Source organism: Rhinatrema bivittatum, chromosome 10 (assembly GCF_901001135.1).
Source record: "Rhinatrema bivittatum chromosome 10, aRhiBiv1.1, whole genome shotgun sequence".
In the NCBI taxonomy this organism is placed as follows: Eukaryota; Metazoa; Chordata; class Amphibia; order Gymnophiona; family Rhinatrematidae; genus Rhinatrema; species Rhinatrema bivittatum.
Window position 1 is genome coordinate 38,833,868 of NC_042624.1, and position 21,709 is coordinate 38,855,576.

General features: G+C 44.4%; 1 protein-coding gene across 2 annotated transcripts in view; it reads right to left on the reverse strand.

The window, feature by feature from the left end:
• The window catches only part of DPYD (dihydropyrimidine dehydrogenase), a 2,453,390-nt gene that overhangs the window by 1,807,087 nt on the left and 624,594 nt on the right, over nucleotides 1-21,709 (reverse strand). The gene's annotated exons all lie outside the window — the stretch shown is intronic.

Genomic DNA, 21,709 nt, shown 5'->3' on the forward strand with positions numbered 1-21,709 from the left:
CTCAAAAAGTAAAATTATATGCATACATTAACTTTGAAAATTACCCCAGAAAAACTAACTGCACCTGATAATTTGCACAGTTATGGCCAGATTTTAGTACCTTCGCGCGGGCGTAGATTTGTGCGTGCAACCCGGCGCGCACAAATCTACGCCCGATTTTATAACATACGCGTGCACAACATTGCGTGCGCCGAACCCTAGGGGAGCCCCAATGGCTTTCCCTGTTCCCTCCGAGGCCGCTCCGAAATCGGAGCTGCCTCGGAGGGAACTTTCGTTCCGCCCCCCCCCCCCCAACCTTTAATTTGGAAGTTACGCCTTCCTCTGGGCAGGCGTAGGTTGCATGCACCGGCCAAGGGCCGGCGAGCAATCCCCCGGCACGGCCGCTGTGCCGGAGGCCTCATTCCCGCTCCTGCCCCGCCCCCTCGCCGCCCCTTTCACAAAGCCCGGGACATACACGCGTCCTGGGGCTTGCGCACGTCGCCAGGCCTATGCAAACTAGGCTCGGCACACGTAGGGCTTTTAAAATCTGCCCAATAGTTTTTCCAAAATTGAAAAGTTTGCACATAAGTGCAAACCTCTTCCCAACCCCCAGGAACAGCCTCTCCTTACTGTGGGTAAAGGTACGTGCAGTGTGGGCCTCCATATTTATTTTATTTACTTATTTATTTATTTATTTATTTCTATGCTGCATATCAAACATTTCTAAGCTGTGCAATTTTCTAAAACCCAATTCCATTTGCAAAGGACTTTTTTGCCCACAGAAATGGCTTTTAAAATTACCCTTCTTGTCAGTGTTATGACTTAACTCTCTATTTCAGATCCTGACCTACTACAAGTTTTATGTGACATGAGTTTGACAGTCTCAGCTCAGTCCCTAATAATCATCTCTCCACCTCAAAATATAAAATCATACAGCTTGATACAATCCACCAGCTATGACGATTTCTGCTAAAAAGAGTTTCAGGACTGGAACAGCAGGGTTACCCAAGATATGTTCCAACCAAGTACTATAAGATCCTTGCTTGCAAGAGTGACTTAGCCCCTACTAAATATTTATTAATTTTATATACTGACATTTGATCTCAATATCACACCAGTTTACATTCAGGTACTGTAGGTATTTCCTATCCCCAGGGGGCTTACAATCTAAGTTTTGGACCTGAGGCAATGGCAGGTAAAGTGACTTGCCCAAGGTCAGAAGGAGTGACAGCAGGACTTGAACGCTGGTCTCCTGGTTCATAGACCACTGTTCTAACTGCTCTAACCACTAGGCTATTCCTCCTCCTTCAGTGCAATTTTAAACCAGCCTAGCCCAACACATCACACCCTATCTGGAAAATAAAATTAACCTAGTCAGTTCCAGAGTGGTGTGTGAGAAACATGGCCACCATCTCTGAGTCAGAGGAATGTTGTCACAGAACTGTAAAGATAGCTGAGGACTGCAAGCTATAAAGCTATTTCTGGGAAAGGGAGGTAGGAAAAGAGGCAGGAAATAATAAAGACCCAGAGGTTCTCCACCATGTCCAGCAGGCAGAGAGGAGGGGGAGGGAGCAGAAGGAGTTCATCAACAGGACAGGCAGGTTAACAGGTGGATTGCCTGGGAGTGCGCCATCCTATCATCGGTTTAGGGGAACTGTCATAGCTCAAGCTATAGCAGGACCTCCCCAGCAGGGATATGCATTCATTTTATTCTGTTTCCTTACATTTCAAATTCAGTTTATGCCTTGATAAACAAAGAAAATGCATTCCAGTTACAATTTATCAATCATTACAAAAAAAACCTCATCAAGGATAACGCTTGCTAAACACGGAATGGGACAAATCCACAACTGAAGAAAAAAGGGAGGATGAAGGAGGAAAAAGAGAAAAAGAAAGCCTGGAAAAAGAAAATCCATGTTAATAATTGCTACAGTTTTATCATGAAGAGACACTTCCAACAGATTTATCCCTTTTATAGGAATCAAGACCAGGGCCGGTGCAAGAGGATTTGGCGCCCTAGGCGAGCTTTCTCCCTTGCGCCCCCCCCCCCCCCCCCCCCGGTCATGCCACCACTCTCCGGTCTCGGCCCCGACTCCTACCTCATTCTCGATCACACCCGCCGACTGTGTGATTTTCTGGGTCACGAGAGGGTTGGGCACTGCTCACAGCCTGCCAAATCTCCACTCCTCTTTGCCACCGCTTGCAGCCCCATATGACTCGCACCCAGTGGCGCACCAAGAGTCTCCGGCGCCCGGGGGCCAATGCATGTGTGTGCCTCCCCATAATCCTTCTTGTACTAATGCTTAAGGTCACAGAAAATCAGTGGCGTCTCTAGACAGAATTGTTGGGGGGGGAGCCAAAATGACATTTCTTCATCACACCCACCTCTATAGCATGGATCCTGCTTTCAAATTGATTATAAAAAAAAAGTGTTAATAAAAAAGTCCAAAGGGTCTTCTGCGTAATTTTAAAAAGCTGGCCAGTTTCACACTATAAAATTATTTGATAGCCTCATTCAACTAATTCTATATGGCTAGGAGAGTGAAGTCTGGAATATATAGGAAGGGACAGAATGTCAATATAAATCCTGCACCTCCAGTTCTGTATCTCTGTGCATCCACTGAAATTCCCCCAAACAATGGAGCTTGGATGTTTCCCTTACAGCTCATCATACTAAAAGATATTTTCAAATTCTGGTGTCACCTCACAGTAACAGCAGCACAAACACCTTCCACTGCCAGGCACGTTGTGAACACACAAAACCTCGCAAAAAAGACACTCAAAATCTATACTGCAATCCCATTGTAACATAACAGTAACACCAAGGACCCAAACAACAATAACCCTACCTGTGAATAAGCAAGGGTAAATATTACACTGGGTCCTAGAATACCAATACACCACCTACTGAGGAAACAAAACAAACCCGATTGCTATAGATCCCTATACAGACACTATATGCTAGCAGAATCTCTCATCATGGTCACACACATGGAGCAGAGACAGACCCTCACCAAATACAGAATAAAGCCACATAAAGTATAAATAGAAAAGTGCAGACAAAACTTGAACTGTAAAACGCATCATGCCAGACTCTTTACAGTGTAACAATGGAAAAACAAAAATGTCACCATTCCTCATGAAACAATCAATAAAATCAAGATATATAAATCATGAATCATAATATCATACTAATAAAATAATTTCAAAACAGCTGATGAATAGAATATCCAATAATTAAAGACTCAAGCAAATTTTGAAACCTTTATCAAAACACCAATAAAATATTTCAAACAGAAGACATCACACACTACCCAATAATTAAAATGGTAGTTAGTCAAGAAAAATTAATTTTAAAAGCCACCTTTACTTACCCTCTCCAGCAGTTCTCCTACTTCTTTCCCTTGCAGGCCACACCAGAAGCAGCAGTAGCTGCTGAAGCTGTCCTCATGGTCCTCTTCCTTAGGGACCACAACCAGTCTCTCTCTCTCTCTCTCTCACACACACACACACATACACCAATCACACCCTCAAGACCAGTTTCTGTCTCTCACACACCAATCATCTCCCCAACCAGTATCTCTTTCTCACACACAAGCACACACATACCACCAGTCATCTCCCTGTTCAGTTTCACACATATGTCGCCTCTCTGGCCAGTCTCTCTCAATCACACAATGCTCTCGCTCCCCTTACTTACACGCAGGATTTCAATCACACAATGCTCTCGCTCCCCTTACTTATACGCAGGATTTCAATCATACACATGCCCTTCTCTCACAGCCACAAGCCAGCCAAAAACATGCTCCATCTCTCTCTCGTACACACGCATTGACTCACACAAGCACCCTCCCTGACTCACATATACACCACACACACAGAAGCACCATTGCTTTCTCAGGCACACACACACACACAGAAGCACCATTCCTTTCTCACACACACACACAAGCACCATTCCTTTCTCACAAACACAGAAGCACCATTCCTTTCTCACACACACAGAAGCACACTGAAGCACCATTCCTTTCTCTCACACACACACACACACCCAGAAGCGCCATTCCTTTCACACATACACACACACACAGAAGCACTCTGCCGATCTAAGGCCCCCAGCTGAACAGCTGGTCTCCGGCGGGGGTTAGCAGCACCGGTGTTCATTTTTTCACCGCCGCCGGCCCCGATTTTTATTTCTTCGGCCCCCGCTGCTTGGTCTCTAGCGGGGGCTGACTAGGCAGCCCCCGCTAGAAACTGTTCTATGTAAACTGTTCTATGTAAACTGCCCCCCGGCAGTAGTTCTTCTGTTAACTGTGAACCGGAGTGATATGTATTGTATACAGGAACTCCCGGTATATATAAATAAATAAATAAATAAATAAATAAATCTTCATTTTTTTCGGCTCTCGCGGGCTTGGTCTCCCGCGGGGGCTGTCTGGGAGGCGCCGGGCCGGCCCATCTTCTTTTCTTCGGCCTTCGCCGGCCACGATTTTTATTTCTTCGGCCCCCGCTGCTTGGTCTCTAGCGGGGGCTGACTAGGCCCTTGAATTGATGGAGGTCACTGGGATGAATGCAGGCTGCACGCGGTCGAGACCACGTGACCAGCTAGACCGGCCCACCGGGGGAAGCCCAATCCCCCGATAGGTCAATCCGCCCCTGCTGGCTGAGCAATCAGATCGGGTCTTGTTGGGGGAGGAGGTCAGATGGGTCTGTTGTGGCCGGTGCCATGATAATTAATTAAATCTGTCTTTGGGGCAGGCTGCCGGCAGCGGCTCTTTTATTTTTATCGGGGGGGGGGGGGGTGCGGCGGCTTAATGCAGCTCTTTTAATTTTACCGGGGCAGCGGCTCACTTTCATTTTTACCGGGGTAGCGGCTCTCTTTTATTTTTACCGGGGCAGGCTACGGCTCTCTTAATTTTACCGGAGCAGTGCCGCCCCCGGGAAGCTGGCGCCCTAGGCGACCGCCTAGTTCGCCTAGTGCTTCCGCCGGCCCTGTTCAAGACATTTACAAACAAATTGAAGGAAAAAAAGGAGGCAGCAATACTGGTGAACAGTGGCTGTCACTGCAGGAAAACTTGTATACTTTGTCACCTGAGGGGAAATTTGAATGAATTGACTACACAAAGAAATGTCTCTATATTTAAAAAACAATTTAAGCACCACATTCTATTGGACTCCACTCTGAAGGTGGCAAGTAGGGTGGCTCGGGTGGCAATGTCACCTTGAGAGCTCTCTAGGATGTCTGGCTCTGACGCGGAGGTGTCCAAACCTCCCTCCTCAGGATTCCGGCACTATCCTGCCTGCCAGATGGCACATAAAACGCACTGCATATCCCAGGCTTATGATATACCTGCCTCAAGCACCTCATTGTTCTGCAAATTAACAGGGAATTTAAAAACAAAAGTTCCTAGTGGCCAAAGGTGTACTTAAATTTACCTTGGCAACATAGCCAAGGTGGATTTCATGTAGGTTTTGTAAATATTGTGGTAATAAGCAATAATCTCATTGCTATGATGCTTGAAACTTGTACTCTAATTTCTGGACATGTTGAAAAACAGCACTACAGGCTCCGATGTCATATTAGCAACTTTATTAAATTTGAAGTTAAACTATTTACATTAGTTGTAATGTTACTTACTGAAGAGAACTTAAAATGAGGAGCAGAGCTGCAAACGGGGAGCGCTGACATTTTGGAATACACTCTAAATAGTTTTGATAATATCCAGTGCCAGAAACATGTTGAAGATCATCCAAAAAGAACACAATTCTTAACAAGAAAACATTGCATTCAAGTGGAAGGATGCTTGCTCATATCAAATGGCCTGCAAAGAAGATGTCAAAACCTTCAACACCTACCACTGCTTATACATCCTCCTCCTCCAAGCCAGCTGGCAAGCTAATACAATGATAGGGATTTTTATCCCCCTAGGATATTTTTCTAAACAAATCTGATATTATTGCAACAAAAAAATACTCCAAGAATACTATAAATGTCACAAAACTAACTTTAGACTAATGAAACGTGGGCACTAATTATTCTATCAGCCAAATTAATTCTAATTCCCCAAACTGTAAATTATATTGTTCAGAAAATCAGTTCCATCACAAAACTGTTAATGAACTTCTCACTAGCTAACACATTTTTGGTCAACTTCAGCTGTCACATCTGGGGGCTGCTTTTAAATTCCAGACCATGACTTCCCAGATACAAGTTGTACCTAAATCTGCTTACTTTAGTTTTCATTGATTTAAATGCAAGTGACCCTTAACTAATTCTGCATTTCTCTCTGTAATCCATGCTTATGCTTTCTCCAGAATGTATTATTGTAATGCACTGTCTATGTAGTTACTAAAGAAAATTTTGTCTAATTTGCAGTTGGTGGAAAACTTGAGGGCACAGTTGTTAACATATACTCCTCAAAACAGCTCTAAACAACTGCTTGGGCTTCCTGTTGCCAATAGTTTAGTTTAGTTTAGTTTATTGTTGTTTATATACCGATGACTCAGACTAGCCATCACACCGGTTTACAAAAATTAAGATACAAGAAATACAGTAGTTCATAAAAGAATAACAGCTAAAAATTACACAGAATAAGAATCAAAATAGCTGTTAAAAACAAAATATAGACTTCTACTTAAAACTGTAAAATTAACTATAAAATATATACAATGATTTAAAACTGCAATAAAGTATTGGTAGCCTTTACAATAAAATAAAAATATCGTGCTATTTCTGTTCAATTATTGCATCATGCTTTTATCTGAATTTTCATTCTCCATAAATGCACACTTAAATAGCCATGTCTTTAGGTTTGATTTAAATTGTTTCTTATCTGTAGTCAATCTCAGGTATGTTGGAAGGGAGTTCCAAAGCTTTGTTCCTGCAACAGATAAAGCACGCTCTCTTACATTGCTTAACCTGGCCGATCTGATAGTAGGGACTGACAAGAGACCTTTGTCAGCCGATCGTAGATTCCTCTGTGGTACATGTAGTCTTATTGATTTGTTTAGCCATTCTGTGTGGTCTCCATGAATGACATTGTAAATTATACATGCAACCTTATATTGGATACAGTTTTGGATAGGGAGCCAATGTAAACTGATCAAAATTGGAGTAATATGGTCCCTCTTTTTTGAGCCGGTTAAGACTCGTGCTGCGGCATTCTGTAGAACCTGAAGCGGACGAATACTGGACATTGGCAGACCAAGTAACAGTGAATTACAATAGTCTAAATTAGCAAAAATGAGTGACTGTAATACGGCTCTAAAATCTGAGAAATCTAAGAATGGTTTGAGTCTACGTAAAGTAAGTAATTTATAATAGCCGTCCTTCAATTTTGTTGAAATATGTTTTTTAAGAGAAAATTCGGTGTCTATAACAACACCGAGATCACGTACCTTAAAACATGGATTTATTTTTGCATTGCCTTGGAAATTCAATAGTGGAATTACAATACAAACTATTCCTATATTAGAGATGTGAATCGTGTCCTCGATCGTCTTAACGATCGATTTCGGCTGGGAGGGGGAGGGAATCGTATTGTTGCCGTTTGGGGGGGGTAAAATATCGTGATAAATCGTTAAAATCGTTAAAACCCGCTAAAATCGTTAAAACCCGCTAAAACCCACCCCCGACCCTTTAAATTAAATCCCCCACCCTCCCGAACCCCCCCCCCAAATAACTTAAATTACCTGGTGGTCCAGCGGCGGTCCGGAACGGCAGCGGTCCGGAACGGGCTCCTGCTATTGAATCTTGTTGTCTTCAGCCGGCGCCATTTTCCAAAATGGTGCCGAAAAATGGCGGCGGCCATAGACCAACAGGATTCGACGGCAGGAGGTCCTTCCGGACCCCCGCTGGACTTTTGGCAAGTCTTGTGGGGGTCAGGAGGCCCCCCCCAAGCTGGCCAAAAGTTCCTGGAGGTCCAGCGGGGGTCAGGGAGCGATTTCCCGCCGCGAATCGTTTTCCGTACGGAAAATGGCGCCGGCAGGAGATCGACTGCAGGAGGTCATTCAGCGAGGGTTCCGGCGCCTCGCTGAACGACCTCCTGCAGTCGATCTCCTGCCGGCGCCATTTTCCGTACGGAAAACGATTCGCGGCGGGAAATCGCTCCCTGACCCCCGCTGGACCTCCAGGAACATTTGGCCAGCTTGGGGGGGGCCTCCTGACCCCCACAAGACTTGCCAAAAGTCCAGCGGGGGTCCGGAAGGACCTCCTGCCGTCGAATCCTGTTGGTCTATGGCCGCCGCCATTTTTCGGCGCCATTTTGGAAAATGGCGCCGGCTGAAGACAACAAGATTCAATAGCAGGAGCCCGTTCCGGACCGCTGCCGTTCCGGACCGCCGCTGGACCACCAGGTAATTTGTTATTTGGGGGGGGGTTCGGGAGGGTGGGGGATTTCATTTAAAGGGTCGGGGGTGGGTTTTAGCGGGTTTTAGTGTGCCGGCTCACGATTCTAACGATTTATAACGATAAATCGTTAGAATCTCTATTGTATTGTGTTTCATAACGGTTTAAGACGATATTAAAATTATCGGACGATAATTTTAATCGTCGTAAAACGATTCACATCCCTATCCTATATGACATAGGCCCTTAGCTCAGAAAGTGGCTTATGCATCATACCCTGATACACTGCCTTTCTTCCTCTGATGATTTCTTGTAGGAGAGATCTTCTCTCTCAAGGCCTTCAGTTTGGTTATCATGAGGCAGAAGACCTGCACAGTGATAAGCCTCATTCTTTGGAATTGGATCCCAATTTAAACAATTCTCTCTTGTCTTTTAAGCAAGATGCCAAAATGTAGCTCTTCCAATTGGCATTTGTTTGACTTAGTTATTGGTGCAGTGTTCTGTTTCTGGGTACCTGTTTTATGGCCTTAGATATGATAAAGAGGCGAGTTAACTTTTGAGTTGCTGAGTATTTTGTTGATTGGAGATTTTAATTTGTCTGTTTTTAGAATGTTTATATTGTTCTTTGTATTTATTACATTTATTGGTACTTTATTGTGTTCATTTGTTATTTTTATGTCTTTTGTTTATTCTGGTATTTGTTGTTTATTGATACATTTTACTCCTGTATGCATTTTTAATTGTTCTAATTCATGTTGAATGCTGTAATCTGCATTGGGCATCAGAAAATGGTAAAATGGAATAGAAATAAGCAAATGACGATGAATATTTTGAAATGTTCTTCTCTGAAACATTGCTAACTATAATAAATACCTGGACCAATATGCCCCCTGGAAGAGAGAGAAAGACGTTTAAAAATCCACTAATCTATGTGCCTCTCTTTGGAAAGCTACACCCACATTATGAAGGATCATCTACCAACAATTGCCAAGTCACATAAATGCACACATAATTTTTATTTGCCTCAGACAACATTCAAACCTGAAAGTGTTTGCTATTTGTTGTACTTTGGACATTGAGGAATGGGCCCTTGGTCACTGCAAGAGATGGCACCTCCCACAGGGCAGAGCCCTGCGGGGACTTGCAGCGATAGGCTAGCTCCGAGCAGAAATGGACACAGAGAAGTATAGTTTTTATTATACTGCAATGTAGATGGTGACCCGAGGAGCGGGTAATGTTTCCAGCCAGAAGAGGAGATGTCTGAAGGCAATATTCCATTCTGAGGGCTGCAAGGTGGAAAAGGCAGTTCCACAGTCTCACCATGTCCTGTGAGGGAGATGGGTCTGGTAATGGTCTGCGTAGTGGAGTAGGTCGAGAACCCAGGCCTAGATGGAAAGGCCAGTGAGAGTAGATACGGTAGAAGTCCGCATTGTGGGGTAGGCCGAGGATCTGAGAAGAGAGATGAGACAATGCAGAGACATAACTGGCGTAGTAGTACTCACTCTGATACTGGCAGTTGTAGAAGCAGAGATCCCCCGAGGAGCGGAGGTCTGGGATGAAATAAGGCCCCCGAGGATTGGGTACCTTAGGCATCCTTGAAGGTGGTAGGCAACCAAGGAGGGTAGACAGGAGCAAGGCAAGGCCCCCGAGGAGCGGGTACCTTAAGCATCCGAGCTGGTAGCAGATAATCCCGGAGGGTGTAGAGGAGTGAGGCAAGGCCCCCAAGGAGCAGGTACCTAAGTCATCTTGGAGAGAGAGTACACAGAGCGGAGGCATCTGCTAGCAAGGAGAGATCAGCATGAAGGATTCCTTGCTAACTCGTATCTGTATTCGTGAACTGAGATTAAATACCAGAGCTTGTGATGTCATGTGGTGGGGACGCACCCCAGGTTCCCGCCATGACGCACACAAAGGACGGGGCTGCATATGCACGTGTGCCCTAGGTAACTCCAGGAGAAAGATGGCGAATGCAATCGCTCATGCTGGACTGGGAGCGCTGAAGTGGTCGTCGTGGAGAAGCAGAGGCAGCCATCTTCCCAAATTGAGCTGAATCAGGTAGAAAAAAGGTGAGCAATAGAGGGCGCAGCCATCTACGACCTACAGGCTCAACAGTACCTCCCTTCCAAGGGCCCCCCCCCAGGGGGTTTTGGCTTGCAAGGATGAGACTGATGGAAGTGACGAAGCATATCTTTATCCAGGATATTGGTCATGGGCTCCCAGGAATTTTATTCCGGTCCATATCCCTTCCAGGAGATAAGATACTCTCAACTACCTCGTTTGCGTACATCCAGGATGTCATCAACGGTATATGCGTTATCTTCTTCAGCATCAAGCGGTGCTGGCTCCGGAGCTTTGCTGGAAAATTCAGACAGGACGAGAGGTTTTAGTAGTGCCACATGAATGGCATTATGAATCTTCATGGATGGTGATAGCTTCAAACTATAGGTCAAGTTCCCAAGGTGTCGGAGGACAGCAAAAGGTCCGATGTACCACGAAGCATGCAGAGGGCAATTTTAAATGGAGGAACTTTTTACTAAGCCATAACTTGTCCCCAGGCTGAAATTGAGGTGCCTTCCTGTGGTGGACATCGTACTTCTTTTTGGCCCTTTCTACTGCCTTGAGGAGTAAATCCTTAGTCTGTTTCCACAATTGTTGCAATTCCATTGCTGTGATCTGAGCTACTGGAGATATCATGGAGAATGGCAGTGGTAACGGAGTTAATGGTTGGCGGCCATACACCACTTGAAAATATGTTGATCCCGTAGCAGCAGCTGGATGTGAATTTAGGGAGAATTCGGTCCAAGGGAGTAATTCTGCCCAGTCACTTTGTCTAGTGTTCACGTAAGAACATAGGAATTGTTTGAGCATCCTATTCATTCGCTCTGTTTAGCCATTGGACTGTGGGTGATAGGCCAAGGTCAGATCCAAGGCAATGTCGAACTTCCGACACAGAGCTCTCCAGAAGTTAGCAGTAAACTGAATGCCTCTATTAGACAAAATGTGTTTGGGCATTCTGTGGAGGTGAAAGATGTGCTTCACGAATAATGTAGCCAATTCAGCAGCGGATGGTAGACCCAGCAGAGCCACAAAATGTGCCATTTTCAAGAATCGATCAATGATTTCCCAGATCGTGTTGTTACCGGCAGAAAGTCGGTCGTGATGTGCATCCAAGGTTCCTCTGGTACAGGCAGAGGTTGGAGGAGACCTGCAGGGGTTTTTTTGTCTCGCACAGGTGGCGCAGGAGGCCACATAAGCCTGGACATCAGTCTTCATGGTAGGCCACCAATAGAAACATTAGAGCATGGCTAATGTACGGCCTTGACAGGAGTGGCTGGCCAGGCGAGAGTCATGTGCCCATTTTAGTAATTTCTTTCTCATTCCCAGTGGCACCATGGTTTTTCCAATGGGGACAGTGTGAGCGGTCGCTAACACCACCTTCTCCTGACTGATGATGTGATGAGGATTGTCGGGTATGTCTACCGTAGAGAAGGATCCTGAAAGGGCATCGGCCCTAACATTCTTTCTGCAGGACAGTATTTTAGTAGGAAGTCAAAGCAGTTGAAAAACAATGACCACCTTGCTTGCCGGTGATTAAGACACTGGGCATATCGAAGGTATTCTTAATTTTTGTGATCGGTATACACCGTTATTTGGTGCTGCATGCCTTCCAGCCATGGGCGCCTTTCCTCAAAGGCCAATTTTATAGCTAACAATTCTTTATCTCCGATACCATAATTCTTCTTGGTGGGAGAGAATCGTCGTGAGAAGAAAGAATAGGGATGGAGAACATTGGCATTGCTGTATTGACTCAGTACTGCTCCCACGCTGACGCTGGAGGCGTCAACCTCGATGATGAAATAATGCTGAGGATTAGGATGGTGAAGACAAGGCTTAGTTTGGAAGGTTTCTTTGAGATTTTGGAAAGCCGATAAAGCCTCAGCAGACTATTGGGATGGATCAGCCCCTTTCTGGTCATGGCCGTAAGTGGTGCTGTAAGGGTGGAGTAGTGCTTGATGAAGGAACGGTAATAGTTAGTAAAGCTGAGGAAATGGCGCAGTGCTTCAAGCCAGTGGGTTGAGGCCAGTCTTGGATGCTTTTCAGTTTTTGAGGGGCCATCTGGAAGCCAATCTTGGAAACGATGTACCCCAGAAAGGGCACTGACTCTTGGTGGAAAGCACACTTTTCGAGCTTTGCATATAGACGATTGTCATGTAACCTTTATAGTACCTTTTTCACGTCTGCCTGGTGTATTTGAAAGTCCTGAGAGAAAATCAGGATGTCACCTAAATATATCACCATTCATTGGTACAGTAGATCTCGCAAAATATCATTCAACATATTCTGAAACAACACTGGTGCATTGCACAGTCCAAAAGGCATGACTATGTATTCAAAGTGTCTGTAATGGGTGTTAAAAGCTGTTTTCCATTCATCCCCGTGACAGATTCAGACCAAGTCGTAGGCCCCTTTTAAGTCCAGCTTAGTAAACACCTTGGCCCCCTGAAGCCTGTCAAACAGCTCGGTTATCAACAGTAGAGGGTAGCGATCCTTGATGGTGATTTCATTGAGAACTCTGTAATCGATACAAGGGCAAAGGAATCCATCTTTTTTTCCAACTAAAAAGAACCCTGCACCGGCCAGGGACTTAGAAGGTCTAATAAACCCTTTTTCCAAGTTTTCTTAGATATAGGCCGACATGGAGGGGGTAGACCCTTCCTTTGGAAGGCTTCGAGTTAGGCTTGAGGTTTATCACACAATCAAATATCATGTGTGGAGGTAATATGTCTGCTGCTTGCTTGGAGAAGACGTCCTGAAAAAATGCATATTGTGGTGGTAGACCAGGTAGTGAGGGAGTCATTGTCATCCAGGGAAGTGGTGAAACTTTGGCTATACAATGTTCATGGCAACCAGGGCCCTACTCAGAAAGCTCCATGGTGGTCCAGTTGAACTGAGGGGTGTGTTCCTTTTGCCATGGTAGACCAAACACCATGGGGTGAATGGCCTTCTCCAGGAGTAGGAAGGAGATGTTCTCAGTGTGTAAGGCCCCTGTGCGAAGGGATATGGGTTGCATGGTCAGCAAGACCTCTCCTGGAAGTGGTTCTCCGTGTATAGAGGACAGCAGTAGAGGGGTAGCTATAGGTGCAGTAGGAATTTGCAGGTGGTCTGCAATTCTCTTTAGCATAAAATTTCCTCCGCACCAGAGTCCATGAGTGCGAGTGTTGAAAATTCAAGGCCTCTAGAGATGAGAGAGACGGGGAGAGATAATGGAGAAGGAGCAGTTAGACCTAGGAGGAGTCCTCCTGCATATCCTAGGTCTGGCCTTTTCCCGGACAGATAGGGCAGATCTGGACAGCATGGCCGGATTGGCCGCAATACATACAGAGACCAGAACATCTGCAAAAACGTCTCTGTTTAGAGGTCAGGTGACTGCATCCTAACTGCATAGGCTCTTCTTCCTCTTCACTGGGTGCAGAAGATTGGGCTGAAGTCTTGTGTATGGCTCGAAGGTGATTACCTCCCGTAGAGTGCTTTTTGTGACCTTTTGCTTCTTGGGTCCGATCGCGTATCCTGCGATCCACTCTCCCAGCTAAATCAATGAGAGATTCCAAGGTGTCTGGCAAGTCACGAGCCGCTAGTTTTCTTTAATACGGGTGTTGAGGCCCTCTAAAAATATAGCACATAGACATCACGAGTCCCAATGGAGTTCAGAGGCTAGTGTCTTGAATTCTTTTTTTTTTTTTTAATTCATTTATCAATTTTTTACATTACAAAAACCAAATTTTGCAAATATAGAAAAAAAATCAGAAAGAAGGGATGAAATGTTTTTCTCCTCTTACATTTTTCCAAAAGTAAAATAAATAAACATTCCTTCCTTTCTTAATCCATAAATCAATATAGTTTATTTACATTGGATCCAAAATTATAGAGAGATAATTATAAGTAACAAAACATTTTTAAACTGAAATAATTGCTGCACGTCTATCAGCTATTTCTTATTTATTACATATTTATTGGAGATGGTGATAGGAGTTTTTAATTGCAAAAAGGATTTCAATTGTTCAACAGTAAAAAATGCATTTACTTCAGCGCCTTTCTTTAACACACATTTACAAGGGAATTTTAACATGAAGGAATACCCCAACAAAATTGTTTCTTAGTGCAGGGTTAAAAAAAACCCTGTCCCTCTCTTGTGTTATAGAAGAAAGGTCTGGAAAAAGTTTTATATTTTCATTGAGAAAAGAGGTCGGGAACTTTCTAAAATAATTTTTCATTATAATTTGAATATCTACCAAAGATATAAGTGAGACCAGTAGAGTAGCTCAATCTAATATTTCTGTTGTTGAACTTTCTAATATTTCAGTCAAGTTATCTTGAAGATGAATTCTATTTGTTGTTGAAACAGCTTTAGGGAGGAAATATTACTGGTAAGTTAGTTTCCTCAAAACCAAGGACCTCTTGGAGAAATCTTCTCAAAGAAACATAGGAAGTTTCACCAAAACACAAGGAAAATTTAGGATCCTGATATTTAAATGTCTAGGTTTTCAAGAGCTTCCACTCTTCTGGCTAGGAATTCTTTGTCTTTAACTACTGCAGCTTTAAATTTTAAGTTCTCTCGCTTCTTCTCCTCCAAAGTCACCACTTTCATTGTAATCTGTTCAATTTTCCTTTGAGCATCATATGAAGTGAGAGCGTTTTGGGAAGCCAAACTCTCCACTTTCACACTCAGATTATTTACCGTAGTTGCTACACCCATCATTAAGTCCCATAGTGAGGCCATGGTGATGATCTCAGGGCATTCAGGAATCATTAGGGGCTTTATTTATGGGGTAGTCACTTATGGTAACTGCAGGATATTACCCTTATGACTTACCCCAGCTGCCCCTTCTTCGAGTCCGGGTCTTAGTGTTTCTGCATTGATCATCTCACCCGAGGTAGCCACAATTGCTGGTACTGCCTGAAAGGCTGTGGTCGAAGTTGGAATCTCTGCAGGCAACCCGGAAGAGGTTCCCTCGTTCAACGCGTTGGGTTGGAACAATGACTCTGATCTTTGCGTTGGCGCTGGCCTTAGGTATGGGCTCAGAGTTGTCCCTCCAGTGTTGAAACTTCTCTCTCCATTTCCTGCACCAAGGGTTCTTCGACTCCTGGAGTTTCTAAAGCTGACGAGGTAAGGAACCGGATAATCTCCTGCTGCATAGCCGTTGATGGTGGGCATATAGAAGGATATACCCTAATTTTCCTCTTCCTCTTTGGAGGCATATCGATACAGGAAAACAATGAATTTTCACCAGAAGCAGGACACCGTTCCGCACCTACTTGCGACGTGCAGCTAGTGTCTTGAATTCAATAACATAGTCTGGTAAAGGCTTACTTCCTTGTTGAAGGTGAAGCAGAGTAGACCCTGCGATGATCTGACATGCTGGATCATCAAATACTGATTTGAACAGGTTCAAGAATTCAGTCAGATCATTTAAAACAGGGTCGCTGCGTTCTCAGAGAGGTGAAGCCCAGGCCAGGGCTCTTTCATTGAGTAGCGACAGAATATAGGTAGTCTTGGAAAGAGCATTAGGAAAGTAGTTCAGTTGCAATGAGAAGTGCATACAGCACTGATTAATAAAACCCCTGCACATCTGGGCATCACCAGAGAAGCGTGTAGGAGCTGGAAGTGGTACAGTGGTGCGAACTGCAACCACTGAAGGAGAAGAATCTTTCTCTGGAACCATCGGCTTATTCAGTCGGGCATTTAACTGGTTGAAAGTGGCGGCTAGTGTCTCCAGAGATTTCTTTTGCTCTGTAATCCATTGGGCCAAACCAGGAATGGCCTGTAAGGATGCGAGCTGAGCCAGGTCCATGGAGTTAGCAATCTGTTGTACTTTGGACATTGTGGTGTGGGCCCTTGGTTACTGCAAGAGATGGCACCTCCCACATGGCTCCGCCCTCTGGGGACTTGCAGCAATAGGCTAGCTCCAAGCAGAGATGGACACAGAGAAGTATAGTTTTTATTATACTGCAATGTAGATGGTGACCCGAGGAGCGGGTAACTAAGTCATCCTGGAGCGAGAGTACACAGAGCGGAGTCATCTGGTAGCGAGGAGAGATCAGCATGGAGGATTCCTTGCTAGCTCGTATCTGTATTCATGAACCGAGATTAAATACCAGAGCTTGTGACGTCATGTGGTAAGGACACCCCCACAGTTCCCACCATGGCACACATAAAGGACGTGGCTGCACGTGCGCATGTGCCCTAGGTGACTCTGGGAGAAAGATGGCAAATGCAATCACCCATGCCGGACTGGGAACGCTGAAGGGTTCAGCATGGAGAAGCAGAGGCAGCCATCTTCCCAAACTGAGCTGAATAAGGTAGAAAAAAGGTGAGCAATAGAGGGTGCAGCCGTCTGCGACCAACGGGCACAACACTACTGCTCGACTAGCATAAGCATGAAAGTGATGTTGACATGTTTACCACTTGATTTGGTTTGTGCAAAATAGGAAAACTAGCTGAACAAACCCTGTTCTTTTACTCTGTCAGAAACTCTCCCCCTCCCCTCAACAACTAAACAAAATAATTTGAAGGTCTTATACCAATTTTTAAACACTGGCTAGAGTTTTCCAATACAAATTGCTTTTTTATAGAGTCAGTGCTGATTTTCCCACTGGGAATTATAGTGTTTTTCTTTAAAAAAAATTGCTATGGCACATCTTAGTACCTCTAAAAACCATCATAATATACATAATCTCCCTACTATTTTATTCTTAGCCTTGCATTCACCGCTTCTCTCTTTCTCTCTCACATACACACTCATTCACTCCCTATACATTCTTTATTCAGGCAAACCTGCTCATTTAACCAAACACATAACATTGAGGCATTTACAGGGTGTGTACATGTTATTTTTGTAATAGCATATTTCTTCCTTTTTTTCCCCATTTGTTTCATTGTTTTTTTTATTTCTTGTTTAAGTTTTGCCTCTATTTAGTGAATACTAAATCAAAATATTTCCCACTAAATCCATTTCATGAACCCTTTCTTCAATTGAGTGTGCACTGATTTTTTTTTTTTACTGTACACAATAATTAATATACATAAAAAAATCCAAAAAAAGGCAAAATTCAGTTTTGCTTGTTCAATTGATTTGTAGAAAACCATATTTCTTTTGTTAGTTTCAATTGTCTATTTTATTTGTAAATGTGTTTGCCATTGTAGAAAATGGAGGTAGAATTGCAGCCTATTCTTTGGCTGCCAAATTAGAATTTTCTAATCATTTCTAATGAAGATGGTGAATAGATACCATCAGAAGAATTAAAGCATGCCAATGCATTAAGACTATGTCAACGTGGCACCAAAAATGGCATGAAGAGCCTAAGATACCATAAATGGATTTCAGCAGTGGCAAGAGATCAAGGAATATCACAGAAGCAAAGAAGCAGCAAGTGGGAATGACATCCAAATGCTTCATAAGAGGGTACCAACAACAGTAGAATGATGGCCAAAGGCAGCACGAGAGGAAAAATGGCACCAAAAGTGGCATCATCATAAGGCACCATGAAGGAAGAAAGAAGAGCAGAAAGGGTGGCATGAAAAATAAGGCATTGACAATGGAACGATGAAGCACAAAGTCTCATCAGCGGCACCATGAGAAATACAAAGTAGGCATGTGCATCAGTTGCAAACAAAATTGAAAAACAAAACGAGTAGGGAATAATTTGTTTCTTTCTGAGGAAGCCGAAATGAATAAAGAGGGTTCCCTGAGATAAACAAATCCTATTCACTTGAAATAGAATGTTTTCTATAAGCCATTATAGTCAATGGACTCAGAAAACAAAAGAAAGCAAAAGGTGCATGTGTACAGTTAGAAAGTGATACAATGTAGAGCAGACAAGCAGCAGAGAAGGGGAGGATGGGTATGAGATGAGAGGAATGACAAATCATTGTGAATCAATTTGCCAGTCTGACCTGCCTGCCGCAGACAGGGTACAGTGACACTGATTTGAAGACTGAGAATGTCAGAGATCTGCTCTGCATTAGAGATGTGCTTCGTTTTTATTTGCTGGGTCAGGCTTCGGGTTGGGCGACCCTTGGAAAACTTTGTTTTCCAATGGATCGTTTTTTTTTTGTCGGCAATTTTTGCCGAAAAAAAAAAATGGAAAAAATACCCCACCCCAACCCTTCAAATTTACTTAAATATACCCCCCCACACACCATCCCAATCCCCCCCAAGACTTACTAAAAGCCCTGGTGGTCCAGCGGAGTCCCGGAGAGAACTCTCTCTCTCGAACCATCAGCTGCCAGTAAACAAAATGGCTCCGGTTGCCTTTTGCCCTTACCATGTGACAGGGGCTACCGGTGCCATTTTGTTTACTGGCAGCCGATGGCCCGAGAGGGGGAGATCGCTCCTGGGACCCCTGTTGGACCACCAGGGACTTTAGGCAAGTTTCTGGGGGGTCGGGAAGGTGGGGGGGGGGGTTTGTAATTAAGTAAATTTGAAGGGTTGGGGTGGGTTTGGGTTTTTTTTTAAATAAATGTGCTCCTCCCCCCACGTTAACCCAAAAATGATTTTTCCCCAAATTTCAGGGAAAACCCGATTGTTTTTCGGGTCCTCCGATCCATGCCGAATTGGACAATTTCATTGCCCGGATGGCAGCAGATGATATTTTCCTCCACTGATTCAGATGACAAGTCATTACTTGGCTTGTCTGAATCAGAAGATATTGAAAGTATATTGGAAGAGCAAAATTTGAGAGGCATATACAATAGTGTGTTAGCATTATCATCCAGTTCATCGATGGGGAGACAGGACAAAGTGAGGATAGGGCTGAAGAGTAGGCAGCACAGGTAGAGAGCAAAACTGATGCCTCTGGCATTGTTCCTCAGAGTCCACCCTTTGCCTTAGCTCCAGTGACAGTATCCTCCACGTGACAGTATCCTCCACTAAGGATGTAGAGAAGGGATCATGGAAGAAATCCATGAATTGGAGAAATTTCTAAATAAGGGATGACCCACACTTTACAAAGTGTAAGCGCTGTGCAATTGACATATGTCGTGGTAAAAAAAAAATGGGGCACTTAACATCCATGAAGTTAGCAAGTAGCACATTTAAGACTAATCATAGAAAATTCTTTTTCACTCAACGCACAATAAAGCCCTGGAATTTGTTGCCAGAGGATGTGGTTAGTGAAGTTAGTGTAGCTGGGTTCAAAAAAGGTTTGGATAAGTTCTTGGAGGAGAAGTCCATTAACGGCTATTAATCAAATTTATTTAGGGAATAGCCACTGCTATTAATTGCATCAGTGGCATGGGATCTTCTTGCTGTTTGGGTAATTGCCAGGTTCTTGTGGCCTGGTTTGGCCTCTGTTGGAAATAGGATGCTGGGCTTGATGGACACTTGGTCTGACCCAGCATGGCAATTTCTTATGTTCTTATATTCTTATGTACTGGCATGCATTATCACCTACATAAGCAGCACCCCTTAGTAGTGGCATCTGGGGAGAAGTAGTAGTAGTAGCTCAGGGAACCCTTCTTCCAGTCTGGGAAAAGTAGCACAAAAGAGGAAAACTGTTCCCCAAGGTGAGTCCATGATCTCGACCCATTCCAGCAATCAAGTGACATGCAAGCAGCCCTGTGCCAAGTGTCAGAAGTGACTACCTACGATGGAAGAAATGGGATGGGTTCTAATAGCAATGTCCCAGGGCAGGAGACAAGTAGCAGGCAAAATTATAAAAAGGAGCATTGCTGAAATGATTGCCCTTGATAGCCAGCCCCTGCAGTAAGCAAAGAATAAGGATTTTCTGTGTTATACAAAGTTGGCATTCCCACATTATAAAATCCCCTTCAGGATCACCTTTAGCAGGGCAGTCACCTTCAGCCTATACAAACAGTGCTGTAGTCACATCCAGATGCTGCTGGCTAAGGCAGAGGTGTGTAGTGTGCATTTCACCACTGGTATCTGAATGTCCATGTCTCTTACTGCACACTGGTGGGATCTGACAGAAGCAGGGGCAGGCAGCAATTCTAGCAAGGATGGAGGAGCAGGGCGCAGGTGGGCATTGCTGCACACTCAATCAATGGAAGAGTTCCATACCTCTGCAAATATTCTATCGTACATAAGACAGATGCTGGAGGGTTGGCAGCTAGACAGGAGAGCTAGGAGTTCAAATGCTGGTTTCTTTGTAACATACAATGGAACTAATATTGTAAAGGCTTTACAAGATTGGAACTTATAGGAAACCCATTGTTTTCACACACTCTGCATCTGGTTGTGAAAGATGCCCTAGGACTGGGGTCTAAGAGCTATCAGAAAGAATTCTTAGCAGAGCTTTTAGATAAGTGCAGGAAAATTGCAAAGCACTTCCACAGGGCAGCTTCTCTGAGAGAAGCACAAGGAAATTGGAATGCCTTTCAAGTGCCTCATTATAGATTATGGCACCCATTGGAACTCAACGCACCTGATGCTGGAGAGGTTAGTGGAATAACAGACACCCATTCATATTCTGTCTCAGGAGATAGGGATAGGTCTGAATTGTGCTCTGGGGCATCATGATTGGGCAGTAATGAGGCAGCTGGTATCCTGAAGCCCTTCAAGGATGCCACAGAAGACATGAGTTCTAGAGGTACCACTTTGGCTGATGTGATCCCAATTGTTAATTGTCTGATGGAAAAGATAGAGGGTTACCAGCAGGGCATCCTAATAAAAGCAGAGTTTGTGGACTGCTAGTATCATCAAGTACAGGAGAGGCTGATACCTCTGATGGAAAACAATATAATCAAGCTTGCTACTTTGCTTGATCCCCGTGTGAAAGGGAAGGTTGCCCTGGAGTCAGAGTGTCTCACACAAATTAAGCAGATGCTGGAAAGGTTGGTGTGTCAGGAGGAGTACCAGAAGCATAGGCAGAGTAAGGGTATAGCACAAGAGGAAACAGTGGCACATCAGAGAGTAATGCATGCAGGAGCAGCACCCAGACAGCTAGCACATCTTTCCCCATCACAATATGCCATAGCCACATTGTCTGCAAAGGAACATCTTTTCTGGCACAGTCTAGAGTGAAAGCAGCTGGCTGGAAAGGATATCAGCAAACCCCACCAAAAGCAAAGGAAAGCTCTGTGCTAAGGTCTGTGACACACTATTCAATGCCAAGAAGTGCAGAGTCATGCATATGGGGTGTGGAAATCCAAAAGAAATGTATTTGATGGGGGGTGAAGGGCTGATGTGTTATGAGCGCGCGCGGGCGCGGTCGTCTCGGGCGGGTGGTGAGCCCTTGGGCCACGGCAGGACTCAAGGAGGAGCCCCAAGCCACACCGTGGGAGGTGAGCTGAGCAGGCATGGTGAGCCAGGCAGGCAGGAACAGAAGCAGGGAGTCCGACCCTCAGCCGGACCTGCATGCCCATGG